This window comes from Pan paniscus, chromosome X, assembly GCF_029289425.2.
Source record: "Pan paniscus chromosome X, NHGRI_mPanPan1-v2.0_pri, whole genome shotgun sequence".
Classification (NCBI taxonomy): Eukaryota; Metazoa; Chordata; class Mammalia; order Primates; family Hominidae; genus Pan; species Pan paniscus.
Genome location: NC_073272.2, coordinates 89,697,196 through 89,715,143, shown reverse-complemented (window position 1 = coordinate 89,715,143; position 17,948 = coordinate 89,697,196). Strand labels below are relative to the sequence as shown.

At 37.3% G+C, this 17,948-nt stretch overlaps 1 pseudogene; it reads right to left on the bottom strand.

The window, feature by feature from the left end:
• Window positions 1-1,318: 1,318 nt before the first annotated feature.
• LOC100974953 (ubiquitin carboxyl-terminal hydrolase 12-like) lies at window positions 1,319-3,812 on the bottom strand (annotated as a pseudogene).
• Window positions 3,813-17,948: the final 14,136 nt, after the last annotated feature.

Sequence of the window (17,948 nt, the reverse complement as noted above, 5' to 3'; positions counted from 1 at the left end):
AATGTAAAAACAAACACAACATAGTATTTCAATGCTGTACCTTTATGCAAATGACTTCATCTATCTTTCTTAAACATGTTGTGATATAGCTAATGTTAAAACTGACACAGCTTCACTTTCCTCTTTTTCTCTGTACTGAAAGTTGCAGAAATACAGCTTTAATTCCAAGACAATTTGGTTTAAGCCCTCAAAATAAAAAGTGTGCACCCACTTCCACTGCCCTGACTTTCCCCACATTGTTGATTGTGATTCTCTGGCATGTTGGTAGATCAGGCAGGCTGTATATCATTTGTAGAAAACATCTCTAGCCAGGGTAAGGCTTTAGAAACTATTTTAAAAAGAAATTTGCCAAAATACTTTTGATATTTAGTACAAATACTAAATATTATAATTTTCTCCCAGCACATCTGTTTAAGCAGCCCGGTTACCTAAATGACCCTGTTAAAAGTCTGCTTATGGAACAAATAGGTGAAGTAATTTCCTGAGCCAAAAGGTACAGATAACAAATGTTAATAATAGCAGCAGACTAAAAACATTCCGTTTTGTTGTTTGTTTTCCGTAGTCAACAGTCTTAGCAAAAGAACTTTAGAAAATGGCAGATTTTTTTTTTAAATTTACTGCTTGAAAAGAGTTTAATAAAGAACATCCAAGGCCTGATTGCTATTATTCTGAATACAACTTTCAATAACTTTCTGCAAGTTACATTTGGCTACTGTCAGACAACTTACTGATACATGGAAAAATGTCCAAAAAAACTGCAGTGGTTTACATACATTTTACATTACATATATTACTTCTTAAAACCCCCAACAGAATGAAGTCTTAGCAAACACAAATTTTAATTTCTGAACACCCTTCCAGTAAGATGTGTAAAGGTGGGGGGAAGGGGAGGAAGGACTTGTTTTTTGTATTCCTAGTCTACTTGATTAAAATGTAATCTTCAAAGGGTTTGTTTAGCTCACTATCCAGGCCGCTAGGGTTATGATGAACATTATTACTTCTTTCCAAGGTAAAAAATGATATCTGAAAATAACATAAATGCTATGACATGATTTTCCCAAGCATGACCTCAACTTGAAACATTAGAATTCTTAAGAATTCTAAAGATTGGTATACCACCACTGTACCAGAATTTTTAATTATTCCAACAACTACAGGAATTTTTATATAGTTTTTTAATTTTATGAAATTAAAGCTGAAGAAAATAACTGATTTAGAAGCCATAATAAAAGGACAAATATTTAGCCAGAGATATCACTTCCTCCTGAAAGGGATATTTACCTCCTCTCATTGCAGTTTTTCTCAAGGTATCTTACTGATTTCAGATATAATTTAAAATTCACCTTAAAAATAGAAACAAACAAAAGGACCAGTTAAAATGACATTAACTGATAAAAATATGCTCAAATTTACTGACAGAATCATGGGCACTTCATACAATACTTAGACTCTACCAGTTTTAAGTAAAATAAATAAGGAAAAAATTATAATTACATAGCCAGTCTTTCCCCTTGTGGAAACAAAAAGCCACTTTTGACCAATTGCTCCCTACATATACATATACTGTATATTATTATAAGCTTCTTCAGAGAAGCAAAGCATCTTTGTCTTCCTGACACTGGATTATCTAGCATGTTAGTTTTTACATCAGGAAGGCAACTGCAAGTGTTGGGCCCAAAAGTATTTCTGGTTTACTCTTGAAAAGACCACTGAATATGCTTCTATACATACTGAACCAGGCAAATTTATGCAGTGCGTTCAACATCATCTCCTTATCAATACAGCCCAGATTCCGATTCTTTCTACTGCACCCCTAAGGAATTCAAAGCATTATTGGTGCAATTAGCAAAGAGAAAATGCCTGTCAGTGACTGGAAGGCTGTTTTACAAGAGGAGCTGGTATGGATTTCACCTCCTTGTTGTATGGAACTGTACAGACAGCATGATACCTGAGCAAATAAATCAACTACCATGATCAGAAGGGCTTGTCAATCCATCGTTTTTGCTTTATCGTGTGCAAAGCCTGCTACTGCCCCCTGAGCTTCCTGCATTTCTCTTTTCTTGAAAAATCAGTGCTTGATCCTTTCCAAAATAACCAGAAAAGAAATGAGGCAGAAAGTATCTCTTCATCGCGGTTCCCCCTCAGTCCCGAGACTGATAGAAAAGGATGTAACCAGACTCAGAGTTCTTTGAGTATCTGATGTCAACCCGTAGAATTCTTCAATAGCTTGTGTATCTATTTTTTCTACAATGTCGTCATCAAACAACAACCAAAAATCATGACTCTTAACTATCGCAATATAATGGCCTCGATTGGGACCACTTCCACAGTGAACCACAACAGCAACAAGGTCGTACATTCTGTCTGGATTGGTGGCATCACCTGAAGTGTTAAATAGACGAAGTTCTAAAGGAAAAACCACCCGGTAAGAGAGTTTTGTATATCGATGAAGTTGATCCATATATTTAAATCTCTTCAAGTGTAGAGCTAGAATCATGGGCAGTTTTTAAACTTTCATCTGTTTGTGTGCTTCCTGTTTGCTGCGACACTCTTCACAGTAATACTTGTATTAACTGCATAGAGTTTCTGTGTTGCTGAAACCCCTTAAGCAGTGAGTAATTGATGTATTTTGTTCCACGTCAACAGAAAGGTCTAAAAAATCTTCATCTTTGCTGCTTATAGTTTCACAAGTAAGACGTCTGGTTTCATTAGTTAACGTTCCCCGAAAAATCTCATGAACCCACGTTGGGTCTGGTGTGCTGCTATTATTTTCATTATCAATATTATCATTAGGTTAGCGACCATTTTGTTTTTCCTGCTTTCTCTCTTCTTGTAAAATATCACCAATTGTATTTAGTAGGTAATTTAAGAATTCATGGGCATCTTGTTGCATGTAGTTGTCGAAAAGCTCATTTTCTTTCTGTAATCCGAACTTCTTCGGAGGTATTACTCCAACCTTTTTCTTCTGAGTGGCTATGCTGTGAAAGAGATCTGCTAAGCATGTAAGAAGGCTCTCCTTTTTCCTAGGTTGACTCTTATATGCAAGAACTTTTTCCCGAAACGGACGACAAAAATAAAGTGCTTGAAGAACTGAATTGCAGTAGCAGGTATTCCCAAAATTGACTAATCCAAAATAATGCTCGTTGACCGGAAACTGTTCTGGACCAATCTCTTTCTCTAATGCCGAAGCATTGGCGCCCATGGTACAGATGGAGGCGAATTTGGAGACTGTCATTAGGATTTCCATCTGGCTAGCGCCATCTTCCACCCAATCATAGTGGCGGAGCCGGGCGGGGGAGGACGGCAGCCGGGCCCCCCGCTTGCACTGTAGCCCGCGGGTAGACCCCGAGCCGCCGCCGACCCACGCACCGAGCCCACTAGGCCTCCACTGCCGTCATCGCCGCCGGTCCCTCAGGCACTCCCGGCCCTAGTCCCTGTCAGCCGGCCGCTTTTTTTTTTTTTTTTTTTTTTTTTTTTGAGTTTCCTCTCTGTCGCCCAGGCTGGAGTGCAATGGCGCGATCTCGGCTCACTGCAACCTCTGCCTCCCGGGTTCAAGCGATTCTACTGCCTCAGCCTCCTGAATAGCTGGGAACACAGGCGCGTGCCACAATGCCCAGCTAAATTTTGTATTTTTAGTAGAGATGGGGTTTCACCATGTTGGTCAGGCTGGTTTCGAACTCCTGACCTCGTGATCCGCCCTCCCCAAGTGCTGAAATTACAGGCGTGAGCCACTGCGCACGGCCCCGCCCTGTAGTATATTTTGCAGTTGGGTACCGTGATGCTTTCATTTCTGTTCTTTTCGCTTAGGATTGCCTTAGCTAGTCAGGCTTTTTTTTGTTTCCGTATGAATTTTATAATAGTTTTATCTAGCTCTTCGAAGAATATTATTGGTAGTTTGATAGGAATAGCATTGAATCTGTAAATTGTTTTAGGCAGTATGACCATTTTAGTGATATTGATTTTTCCTGTTCATGAGCATGGAATGGTTTTTCATTTATTTGTGTGATCTCTGATTTCTTTCTGCATTGTTTTGTAATTCTCACCATAGAGCTCTTTCACCTAACTGGCTAGCTGTATCATTTTTTTGTGGCAGTTGTAAATGCAATTGCATTCCTGATTTGGCTCTCAGATTGGCTGTTGGTGAATAGGAATGCTAATGATTTTTGTGCATTGATTTTGTATTCTGAAACTTTGCTAAAGTTGTTTATCAGGTTAAGAAGCTTTGTGGCCATGACTATGGGGTTTTCTAGATATAGAATCATTTCTTCTGCAAACAGGGGTAGTTTGACTTTCTCTCTTCCTATTTGAATGCCATTTATTTATTTCTCTTACCTTATTTCTGTGGCCAGGACTTCCAATACTATGATGAACAGGTGTGGTGGGACAGGGCATCCTCATCTTGTGCCAGTTTTCAAGGGGAATACATTCAGCTTTTGACTGTTTAGTATGATTTTGTCTGTGGATTTATGATAGATGGCTCTTATTATTTTTAAGTTGTTCATTACTGGGTAACATATAGGAAAATAAATATAGTAAAATAAAAGGAATAGAAGTTGTTCTACCACAAAGACACATGCATGCATATGTTCATTGTAGCACTATTCGCAATAGCAAAGACATGGAATCAACGTAAATGCCCATCAATGACAGACTGGATAAATAAAATGTGGTACATATATACCATGGAATACTATGCAGCCAGAAAAAAGAATATTATATCCCTTCATGGAACGTGGGTGGAACTGGAGGCTATTATTCTAGCAAACTAATACAGGAACAGAAAACCAAATACTGCATGTTCTCACTTATAAGTGGAAGCTAAATAATGAGAACACATGGCAACAAAAAGGGGAACAAAAGATACTTAGGCCTACTTGAGGGTGGAGGGTGGAAGGAGAAGGAGAATCAGAAAAAATAACTATTGGGCACTATGCTTAGTACCTGGGTGACAAAATTTGCACAAGCCCCTATAACATGAGTTTGTCAATATAAAAATCCTGCACATGTACCCCTAAACCTAAAATAAAACTTTTTTAAAGACAATTTTACTTTAGCCGGCCTGGCGCGGTGGCTCATGCCTGTAATCTCAGCACTTTGGGAGGCCAAGGTAAATGGATCATGAGGTCAGGAGTTCGAGACCAGCCTGACCAACATGGTGAAATCCCGTCTCTACTAAAAATACAAAAATTAGCCTGGTGTGGTGGCATGCACCTGTAATTGCAGCTACTCAGGAGTCTGGGCAGGAAAATCGCTTGAACCCGGGAGGCAGGGGTTGCAGTGAGCGGAGATCGCTCCATTGCACTCCAGCCTGGGTGACAGAGCGAGACTCCATCTCAAAAAAAAAAAAAAAAATCTTGCTTTAAGTTCTGGAATACATGTGCAGAATGTGCGGGTTTTTTACATAGATATACACGTGCCATGGTAATTTGCTGCACCTATCAACTCATCATCTAGGTTTTAAGCACTGCATGCATTAGGTATTTGTCCTAATGCTCTACCTCCCCTTGCTTCCTACCCCTGACAGGCCCCAGTGTGTGATGTTCCCCTCCCTGTACCCATGTGTTCTCATTGTTCAACTCCCACTTATGAGTGAGAACATGAAGTGTTTTGTTTTCTGTTCCTGTATTAGTTTACTGAGAATGATGGCTTCCAGCTTCATTCATGTCCCTGCAAAGAAAATGAACTCATTCTTTTTTATGGCTGCATAGTATTCCATGGTATATATGTGCTGCATTTTCTTTAGCCTATCATCAATGGGCATTTGTATTGGTTCCAAGTCTTTGCTATTGTGAACAGTGCCATAATAAAGATACATGTGCATGTGTCTTTATAGTAGAATGATTTATAATCCTTTGGGTATATACCCAGTAATGGGATTGCTGGGTCAAATGGTATTTCTGGTTCTAGATCCTTGAGGAATTGCCACACTGTCTTCCACAATGGTTGAGCTAATTTACACTCCCACCAACAGTGTAAAAGCGTTCCTATTTCTCCACAGCATCACTGGCATCTGTGGTTTCCTGACTTTTTAATAATTGCCATACTAACTGGTGTGAGATGGTATCTTACTGGTTTTGCTTCGCATTTCTTTAATGACCAGTGATGATGAGCTTTTTTTCATATATTTGTTGGCCACATAAATGTCTTCTTTTGAGAAGTGTTTGTTCATATGTTCATATTCTTTTCCGACTTTTTGATGTGGTTTTTTTTTCTTGTAAATTTAAGTTTCTTGTAGATTCTGGATATTAGCCCTTTGTCAGATGGATGGATTACAAAAATTTTCTCCCATTCTGTAGGTTTCTTGTTCACTTTGATGATAGTTTCTTTTGCTGTGCAGAAGCTCTTTAGTTAAATTAGATCCCATTTGTCAATTTTGACTTTTGTTGCAATTGCTTTTGGTGTTTTAATCATGAAGTCTTTGCCCATGCCTACATCCTGAATAGAAAAAAAACTACTTTAAATTTCACATGGAACCAAAAAGGGGCCTGTATAGCCAAGACAATTCTAAGCAAAAACAACAAAGCTGGAGGCATCATGCTACCTGACTTCAAACTATACTACAAGGCTACAGTAACCAAAACAGCATGGTACTAGTACCAAAACAGATATATGGACCAATGGAACAGAACAGATACCTCAGATATAACACCACACATGTACAACCATCTGATCTTTGACAAACCTGACAAAAATGAGCAACAGGGAAAGGATTCCCTATTTAATAAATGGTGCTGGGAAAACTGGCTAGCCATATGCAGAAAACAGAAACTGGACTCCTTCCTTACACCTCATACAAAAATTAACTCAAGATGAATTAAAGTCTTAAATATAAAACCATAAAACCCTAGAAGAAAACCTAGGCAACTTTTTTTTTTAAATAAAAGAAATAAAACCTGTATTTGAACAGTATTAAGGCATTTTACAGTGCTTATTCTGTGTTGTATCAGCACCATTTTAACATGCTATGTACAATATAAGTAGTAGGTAAATTCAGCCTTCAATCTACTGGTGCATCACCATTGTTTACATTAAATGACAACAATGTAAAATCATAATTTTTAACTTTTTTCAGAAGCAGAAGCAAATGTAGGAAAGATGATTTCTAATATAAGAGAATTATGCATAATTTTGGTATTTGGCTTTCTTGCCTTTATAGGATTACCACTTTACAATAAATGAGAAAGAAAGGTGCAAAGTCATTTTCCTAAAAAAGAGCATGTAGAGTCTTAAAAATGTTATAGAACCAGTCCATCGTCACAGCTATTTCAAAGCACAAGACTAATAATTGTCTGTATGTATATACCATTGCCAATGGCTAAATTACAAAGGGAAACTTGTAGAATGCCTGCTTCTTAAAATGTCTTTATAATGCACATTTTCAAAGGAGAAGGCATACTTACTATAACAATTGAATTTCTTTGAGTCTGTGTAAAGGAGATGTTTGCACTCTCAGAATAATATAGATTTCTTTAAAAGCTTTTCCCAAGGGAAAATTTATACTTTCATTTATAGTTTCTATGTAATTTTCCCATAAAGTATAGTATGCAATTTGGTTTTATATGCAAAACAGAGCTGTGTCTTCAAATTTACATAGTCGCATAAGATAATATAGGTATAAATCAACATTTATAAATCTAATAATCACATAATAAAGAAATAAAGTAATGTAATACCATTTATACATATATAGAGAGACAGAGAGATAAAGGCAGCAGTAGAGATAGGAAGAGAGATAGAGAGAGAAAGACGGAAACAGACAGAGAGAGATTTATTATGGGAATTGGTTCATGAAATTATGGAGACTGAGAAGTCCCACCATTTTTCATGTGCAAGCTGGAGAATCACGAAAGCCAGTGATATAATTTTGTATACTTTTAAAGGCCTGAAAACTGCAGGATCCACTGGTGTAAGTCCTGGAGACCACAGGCCTGAGAACCAAGAGCGTCAATATCTGAGAGCAGAAGACGAATGTTCCAGTTCAAGAAGAGAGATAATTTGCCCTCCTTCTGCCTTTTTGCTATATTTGGGCTCTCAGTAGATTGGCTGACACCTGACAGATTGTTAAAAGTGGTTTGTCTTTACTCAGTCTATTGATTCAAATGCCAACATCTTCCAGAAACACTCTCACAGACATACTCAGAAATTATGTTTTTCCAGCTCTCAGGGCATCGCTTAGCCCAGTTAAGTTGACGCCTAAAGTTAACTATTACAACAGCCTTTGGAGTCTGACTACTGCCACGTGCATTTGAAATTCAGGCATTTTATTGTTTGTATCACTATTTTTTTTTGCCAAATTGTATTCAATTATGTAGATATACAAATGTTTATTTGTGTATACAGTTGAAGAACATTTTACTTGTATTCAGTTTTGGTTGATTACAAGGAAAGGATACTATAAACATTGACGTATAGGTTTATATATGAATATATTTTTTATTTCACTTGGGTAAAAACCTAGGAGTGTAGTTTCTAGAAATGATGAGTATTTGCTGCACTTTATTTTTAAAAAAAATGACCAAAATGTTTTCCATATTAGATGCACACTTCCTCATTCCTACCAGTAATATATGAGTGTTCCAGTTACTCAGCATACACAGATTTAAAAAAAAACCCATTTTCATTTTAAAATGCATTTCCAGAATGCCTAATAATGTTAAGAATTTTATATTGCACTTACCTGTCATTTATATTTCCTCAGTGGTGAAGTTTTTAAATCTTTCATCTATTTTATTGGAGTATTTTGTTGTTGTTGTTGTTATTGAGTTTTTCGAGAGTCATTTTTGTGTTCCTCATAGAAAGCCATTATTAATTACAGAATTTATAAATATTTCCCCCAAAAAAACTGCCTTTTTTATCCTCTTCACATGTCTTTGAAAGAGTGGATATTTTGAGCTTACAACTGGGAAGGACCAAGGTGGCCAACTAGAAGCAGCAATGATCAGAGGCTCCCATCGAAAAGATCCCAAACAGCATGGAATCCTGCATTGGAAACTAAGGTATCTAGATTTTGTCATTAGCACTGACTAGGCTTCTGGCATTACCCAGAGAGAGGAAGGAAGAGCAGTGGAAGGAAGCCTCCCACCTAAGAGCCACACAGGGCAGGGGAGCCCCCACCCTCAGCCAAGGGAGGCAGTGAGTGAGCGTGCTATCCAGCCTGGGAAACCGTGCTTTCTCCACAGAACTGTGCAACACATGGATCAGAGGATCCCACTCGTGAGCCCATGCCACCAGGGCTTGGCTCCCAACCATAGAGATGTGCAAATTCTCAACAGCCACTTGTTCTAGAATCTGCCTAAGCCTGCCAAGTTCCAGGGGAAGGGGCGGCCATCACCACTGCTGCAGCTGCCTGCTTTCTAAGCCAGCTGAGCTCTTTGGGGGAAGGGTGGCAGCAACACTTCCACTGCAGGGACTCCCTGCAAGAACTCCAACAGCTCCAGCTAGGGGCTCAGGAACAAAACTCTGATCTCCCTGGGACTGAGCCCCTAAGGGGATGGTTGGTCTTAGTCTCCACAGACCAGGAGACTTAGTCTTTCCTCCTACTAGCTCTGAGGAATCTGGGAAGCCCTGATGAGTGAGTTTCCCTCCAGTGCAGCACACCCCCTCTACCAAGGGACAGCCAAAGTGCTTTGTTAAATGAATCCTGCTTCCCATGCCATCCAACTGGGTGAGACCCCCCCCCACCGCCCCAACAAACAAGGGTTGTCAGACACTCTAAACAGGAGCATTCCTACTGGCATCAGGTCAGTTCCCCTCAAGGTCAGAGATCCCAGAATAAGGAGAAGGCATCCATGTTTGCTCTTCTCCAGGCTCCTTGAGTGACATCTCCAGGTGCAGGAGGGAACCAGATAAAGGGGGCCTGAAGTTAACCCCCTGGCAAACCACAGCAGCCCTACAGAAGAGGGACCTGACTATTGAAAGAAAAATAAACAAACAGAAAGCAACAACAACAGCATCAACAAAAGTCCCCACAGAAACTTCATCCAAGGGTCAACAGTCACAAAGATTGAAACTAGACAAACTCATGAAGATGAGAAAGAATCAGCAAAACAAACAAAATGCTGAAAACCCAAAAGGCCAGAGTGCCTCTTCTCCTCCAAATAATTGCAACACCTCCCAGCAAGGGTGCAGAACTGGACGGAGAATGAGATGGATGAACTGACAGAAGTAGGCTTTAGAAAGTGGGTAATAACAAACTTCGCTGAAGTAAAGGAGCATGGTCTAACCCAATGGAAAGAAGTTAAGAAACTTGTTAAAATGTTACAGAAGCTGCTAACTAGAATAACCAGTTTAAGGAGGAACATAATGACCTGATGGAGCTGAAAAACACAGCATGAGAACTTTGTGAAGCATACACAAGTATTCATAGCTGAATCAGTCAAGTGAAAAAAAATGTCAGAAATGAAAGACTATCTTGCTGAAATAAGGCAGGCAAAAAAAATAAATAAAAAGGAACAAACAAAACCTCCAAGTAATATGAGACTATGTAAAAAGACCAGTATCTGAAAGAGATGGAAAAAATGGAACCAAGTTGGAAAACACACTTCAGGATATTATCTAGGAGAAATTCCTGAACCTAGCAAGACAGGCCAACATTCAAATTCAGAAAATACAGAGAATTCCACCAAGATAGTTCATGAGAAGATCAATTCCAAGACAGATAATCATCAGGTTCTCCAAGGTTGAAATGAAGGAAAAAATGTTAAGGGCAGCCAGAGAGAAAGGCCAGGTCACCTACAAAGGGAAGCCCATCAGAATAACAGCAGATCTCTCAGCAGAAAACCTACAAACCAGAAGAAAGTGGGGGCCAATATTCAACATTCTTTTTTTTTTTTTTTGAGACGGAGTCTCGCACTCTTGCCCAGGCTGTAGTGCAGTGGCGCGATCTCAGCTCACTGCAAGCTCTGCCTCCCGAGTTCATGCCATTCTCCTGCCTCAGCCTCCTGAGTAGCTGGGACTACAGGCACCTGCCACCACGCCCGGCTAATTTTTTGTATTTTTAGTAGAGATGGGGTTTCACCATGTTAGCCAGGATGGTCTTGATCTCCTGACCTTGTGATCCTTCCGTCTTGGCCTCCCAAAGTCAACATTCTTAATGAGAAGAATTTTCAACCCAGAATTTAATATCAGGCCAAATTAAGCTTCATAAGAGAAGGAGAAATAAAATCCTTCTCAGACAAGCAAATGCTAAGGAAATTCATCACCACAAGGCCTGCTTGCAAGAGCTCCTGAAGGAAGCACTAAATATGGAAAGGAAAAACCAGTACCAGCCACTGAGAAATTCACCAAAACATAAAAACTAATGACGCTATGAAAAAACAGTATCAACTAGTGTGCAATATGACCAGCTAGCATCATAATGACAGAATCAAATTCACACATAACAATATTAACCTTAAATGTGAATGGGCTAAATGCCCCAATTAAAAGACACAGACTTGCAAATTGAATGAAGAGTCAAGACCTATCAGAGTGTTGTATTCAAGAGACCCACCTCACATGCAAAGACAGACATAGGCTCAAAATTAAGGGATGAAGGAAAATTTACCCAGAAAATGGAAAGCAGAAAAAAGCAGGTGCTGCAATCATAGTCTCTGACAAAACAGACTTTCAACCAACAAAGATAAAAAAAAACAAGACAAGGGCATTACATAATGATAAAGGGATCAATTAAACAGGAAGAGCTAACTATTCTAAATATACATGAACCCAATACAAAAGCACCCAGATTCATAAAACAAGTTCATAGAGACCTACAAAAAGACTTCAACTCCCACACAATAATAGTGAGACTTTAGCACACCACTGTCAATATTAGAGCAACAAGACAATATTTACAAGGATATTCAGGACTTGAACTCAGCTCTGGATCAAGTGGACCTAATAGATATATACGGAACTCTCTACCCTCAAACAAAAGAATATACATTCTTCTCAGTGCCACATGGTACTTACTCTAAAATTGACCACATAATTGGAAGTAAAACATTCCTCGGCAAATGCAAAAGAACTGAAATCATAATAGTCTCTCAGACCACAGTGCAATCAAATTAGAACTCAGGATTAAGAAACTCATGCAAAACCACACAACTTTATGGAAATTGAACAACTTGCTCCTGAATGACTCCTGGGTAAATAATGAAATTAAGGCAGAAATCAAGAAGTTATTTCAAACCAATGAGAACAATGAAACAACATACTAGAATCTCTGGAACACAGCTAAAACTGTGTTAAGAGGGGAAGTTATAGCACTAAATGCCCACATCGGAAAGCTAGAAAGATCTCAAATCAACACCTTAACATCACAATTAAAAGAACTAGAAAAACAAGAGCAAACAACTCCAAAAGCTAGCAGAAGACAATAAATAACTAAGATTAGAGCAGAACTGAAGGAGATAGAGAAACGAAAAACTCTTCAAAAAAATCAATGAATCAAAGAGCTAGGTTTTTGAAAAACAAATAATAAAATAGAATGCTAGCTAGACTAATAAAGAAGAAAGGAGCAAAATCAAATGGATGCAACAAAAAATGATAAAGGGGATAATACCACTGACCCCACAGAAATACAAACTACCACCAGAGAATACTATAAACACCTCTATGCAAATAAACTAGAATATCTAGAAGAAATTGATAAAATCCTCAACAAATACACCCTCCCAACACTAAACCAGGAAGACATCAAATCCCTGAAAAGAGCAATAACAGGTTCTGAAATTGAGGCAGTAATAAATAGCCTACCAACTAAAAAAAGCTAAGGAAAGACAGATTCACAGCTGAGTTTTAGCAGAGGTACAAAGAGGAGATGCTATCATTCCTTCTGAAACTATTACAAACAATTGTAAAGGAGCTACTCTTCCCTAACTCATTTTATGAGGCCAGCATCATCCTAATACCAAAACTTGGCAGAGACACAATAGCAACAACAACAAAAAAACCTTCAGGCCAATATATCTGATGAAGCTCAATGCAAAAATCCTCAGTAAAATACTGGCAAACTGAATCCAGCAGCACGTCAAAAGCTTATCCACCTCAATCAAGTTGGCTTCAACCCTGGGATGCAAAGCTGGTTCAACATGCACAAATCAATAAACGTAATTCGTCACATAAATAGAACCAATGACAAAACCATATGATTAACTCAATAGATGCAGAAAAGGCCTTTGATAAAATTCAACACTGCTTCATGCTAAAAACCCTCAATAAAGTAGGTATTGATGTAACACATCTCAAAACAATGAGATCTATTCATGACAAACCCACAGCCAATATCATACTGATTAGGCAAAAGCTGGAAGCATTCCCTTTGAAAACCAGCACGAGGCAAGGATGCTCTCTCTCACCACTCCTACTCAACATATTATTGGAAGTTCTGGCCAGGGCAATCAGGCAAGAGAAATAAATAAAGAGTATCAAAATAGGAAGAGGGGAAGTCCAGTTGTCTCTGTTTGCAGATGACATGATTGTATATTTAGAAAACTCCATCGTCTCAGCCCCAAAACTTCTTAAGCTGATAAGCAACTTCAGCAAAATCTCAGGATACAAAATCAATGTGCAAAAATCACAAGCATTCCTATACACAAACAATAGACAAGCAGAGAGGCAAATCATGAATGAACTCCCATTTATAATTGCTACAAAGAGAATAAAATACCTAGGAATACAGCTAACAAGTGATGTGAAGGACCTCTTCAAGGAGAACTACAAACCACTGCTCAAGGAAATAAGACAGGATCCAAACAGATGGAAAAACATTCCATCCTCATGGATAGGAAGAATCAATATAGTGAAAATGGCCATATTGCCCAAAGTAATTTATAGATTCAATGTTAATCCCATCAAACTACCATTGATATTTTTCACATAATTAGAAAAAAACTACTTTAAAATTCATAAGGAACCAAAAAAAGAGCCCACATAGCCAAGACAATTCCAAGTAAAAAAACAAAGTTGGAGGCGTCACGTTACTTGGCTTCAAACTATACTACAAGGCTACAGTAACCAAAGCAGCATGGTACTTATACCAAAACAGACATATAGACCAATGGAAGAGAATAGAGACCTCAGAAATAAGACCACACATCTCCAACCATCTGATGTTCAACAAACCTGAGAAAAACAAGCAATGGGAAGAGGATTCCCTATTTAATAAATGGTGCTGTGAAAACAGTCTAGCCATATGCAGAAAATTGAAACTGGATGCCTTCCTTACACCTTACACAAAAATTAACTCAAGATGAATTAAAGAATTAAATGTAAAACCCAAAATGATAACAACCCTAGAAGAAAACCTAGGCAATACCATCATGACATAGGCATGGGCAAAGATTTTATGATGAAATCACCAAAAGCAATTACAACAAATTGACAAATGGGATCTAATTATACCAAAGCACTTCTGCATAGCAATAGAAACTATCATCAGAGTGAACAGGCACCCTACAGAATAGAAGAAAATTTTTGCAATCTACACATCTGACAAAGGTCTAATATCCAGAATTTGCAAGGAACTTAAACAAATTTACAAGACAAAAACAAATAACCCTATCAAAAAGTGGGCAAAGGATATGAACAGAAACTTCTCAAAAGAAGTTGTGCATTATGCAGCCAACAGTCATATGAAAAAAGCTCAATATCATTGATCATTAGAGAAATGCAAATAAAAATCACAGTGAGATACCATCTCCCGCCAGTCAGAATGGTGAATATTAAAAAGTCAAGAAACAACAGATGCTGGTGAGGCTATGAAAAAATAGGAACACCTTTTTGCTGTTGGTGGAAATGTAAATTAGTTCAACCATTGTGGAAGACAGTGTGGCAATTCCTCAAGTATCTAGAACTGATACATGTACATGTATGTTTATTGCAGCACTATTCACAATAGCAAAGACATGGAATCAACCCAAATGCCCATTGATTATAGACTGGATAAAGAAAATGTGGTACATATACAGCATGGAATACTATGCAGCCATAAAAAGGAATGAGATTATATCTTCTGCAGAGACATGGATGAAGCTGGAAGCCATTATCTTCAGCAAATTAACACAGGAACAGAAAACCAAACACCACATGTTTCACTCATAAGTGGGAGTTCAACAATGAGAACACATGGAAACAGGGAAGGAAACAACACATATCAGGGCCTGTCGTGGGGGATGGTGAGGAGAGGGAGATCATCAGGATGAATAGCTAATTCATGTGGGGCTTAAAACCTAGGTGATGGGTTGATAGGTGCAGTAAACCACCAAGGCACATGTGTATCTATGTAACAAACATACACATTCTGTACATGTATCCCAGAATTTAAAAAGTGGATATTTTTAATATTTATAAAGTCCAGCACATGAACTTTTTATTATAAATTGTGCTTTTAGTGTTGCATCTAAGAAATATTTGCCGAACCCAAAGTCAGTTTTTTCTAGAAATTTTATAAGATTATGTTTTATATATAGGTCTATAATATATCTGAGTTAGTTTTTGTAATGTGAGAATAGTATGGATATTGTTATTATTAATGTCTTTGCATAGAGATATGCAACATATGTTGAAAAGATAATTTTTTCCAGTAAAATACCTTCGTGCTATTGTAAAGCTCCATTGTCCATATTTTAGTGGGTCTACTCTGATCTTCCTCTGTTCCTTTTCCTTTCTGTTCTACTGACAAACATTTCTCTCCTTCTCCAAAATACACTATCTTTATTACAGTAACTTCATAAAGCTTTCAGAATTAGGTAACAAGAGCCTTCCAAGCTATTGGCAAAATGGCAGTTTGAGAAACTCCAGGTCCTTTTGGCTCCCCACAGAAACATCAGGTTATAAACTGTAAACTAAAATAACTTTGTAGGAGCCCCAGAATACAGTCAATGAATTGTAACACTTAAGCAAATGCCCAATCAACAAGAAGTCACACTCATAAAGACAAGCAAATCTGTGGCCCTGTGTCACTCCCTCCCTGGTGTGGCATCTTTGGGAGGAAGTAGCCAAATTTCTTGCATTTCTTCCTCAGAGAAATGGTTTGCAAATTTTTGCTCTGTCTGTGGCCTGCTTACAGAACCATATTCTGTATCACCTAACTAAGAGATAAGATGAGGAAAGCAGCATAGATGTTTATATGGAGGGAATTAGAAAAAAGCACAGACACAGGCACAGGAAATATACATGCCCATAGAAGACCTGAGAAACATAGATCCTTCACACTGGGCTTATAGTGAAGGTTTCACCTAACATAGAGTCAAATTGCAAAAACTGGAAGAATGGCTGTTATTTCAAATGTCAAATTTTCAACAAAAATTGCAAAATGTAAAAAACAAGAAAAAATGGTCTATTTAAAGGACTAAAATAAATCTCTATGAATTGACCAAAATCTAGGACTTAGAAAAATACTTTATAACAACTGTTTATAGTAGGCTTAAATTTAAAAGACACAAAAAAGAAAAAGTATTACAAAAATCATATATAAAAGTGAATATGTCAACAGTGAGATATAAATTATAAAACAAAACAAAGCAGAAATTCTATAGCTGAGACGTAAAATAACTGAATTGAAAAGTTTAGTACAGAAGCTCAACATCAGACTCAAACCAGAAGAAGAAAGAATTAGTAAACTTGAAGGTAGAACATTGGAAGTTAGTAAATCTGAGGAGCAAAGCCAAATAAAATAATAATGAACAACGTGAACAGAGCCTAAGACATTTATGAGAGACCATCAAGCAGAACAATATGTGCATTATGGTAATCTTAAAAAAAGAAGTGAGAAAAATGGCATAGAGTATTTTTTAAATAATAATAAGAAATCCAAAATCTGATTTTAAAACATGGATATAAAAATACAAGAAGCTCCAAGTTAAAAAAAAAATCCAAAGGGACCCACTGCAAGATGCATAATAATCAAAGTTGCAAAAGCCAAATATAAAACAGAATCTTGTAAACATCTAGAGAAAAGTGACTAATCATGCACAAGGTATCTTTAATAAATTTATCAGATTATTTAGGTAAGCCTTCCAGTCTGGAAGGAGATATATCTGCAGTGTTAAAAGAAAGAAACAAACAAACCCTCTCTATCAAGTATTTAATCCAGGGCAAAGCTGTCCTTCAAAATGAGGAAGAAATTAAGACATTATCAGATAAATAAAAGCTGAGACAGTGCATTATCACGAGATCTGTGCTAAGAGAAATGCAGAAGGGAGTCTTTCACGTAGACATAAAAGGATGTATAGACAATAACTTGAAGCCCAACAAAATATAAAAATTTCTGTTAAGGATACATACATGAAAAACACACAAAAACTATTTTTTTTTTGCATTTTGGTTTATAGCTACTTTTTATTCCTCTACAGGATTTAAAAAATTAAAAAAGAAATTTGAAACCTACATTAATAGTCAGAAAATATATTAATATGACATTTGTAAATCAATGACATGAAGAAAGAAAATTTGTGTACATGATTTAAATTAAAGTAGTATTAATTCAAAATAATTTTTCATATATGTAGGATATTATGGATAATCACCAAGGTAACCACGAAGGACATATCTATAGAATACACACAAAAGGAAATAAGAAGGGAATAAAAATGTGTCAATTAAAAAAAATCAACTAACCACAAAGGAAGGCATTAGAAAAAAGAGGAGGCACAAAATAGCTATAAGACATACAGAAAACAAATTATTTAAATGGCAATAATAAATCTTCCTTATCAATTATAAATTTAAACCATTATTTATTCAACTCTCTAACCAAAAGACAGACTGACACAATGGATTAAAAGCACTCTCAACTATATGGACACTTTAATATACTCATTTTGTATTTAAGAACACGCAAAGGTTGAAAGAGATAAGATGAAAAAAATATTGGTGCACACAGTAATGGAAAAAGCAAAGGAGTGGTGATATCAACGCCAAGTAGAGTTTAAATTGAAAACTGTTATAAGAGACAAATGGAAACA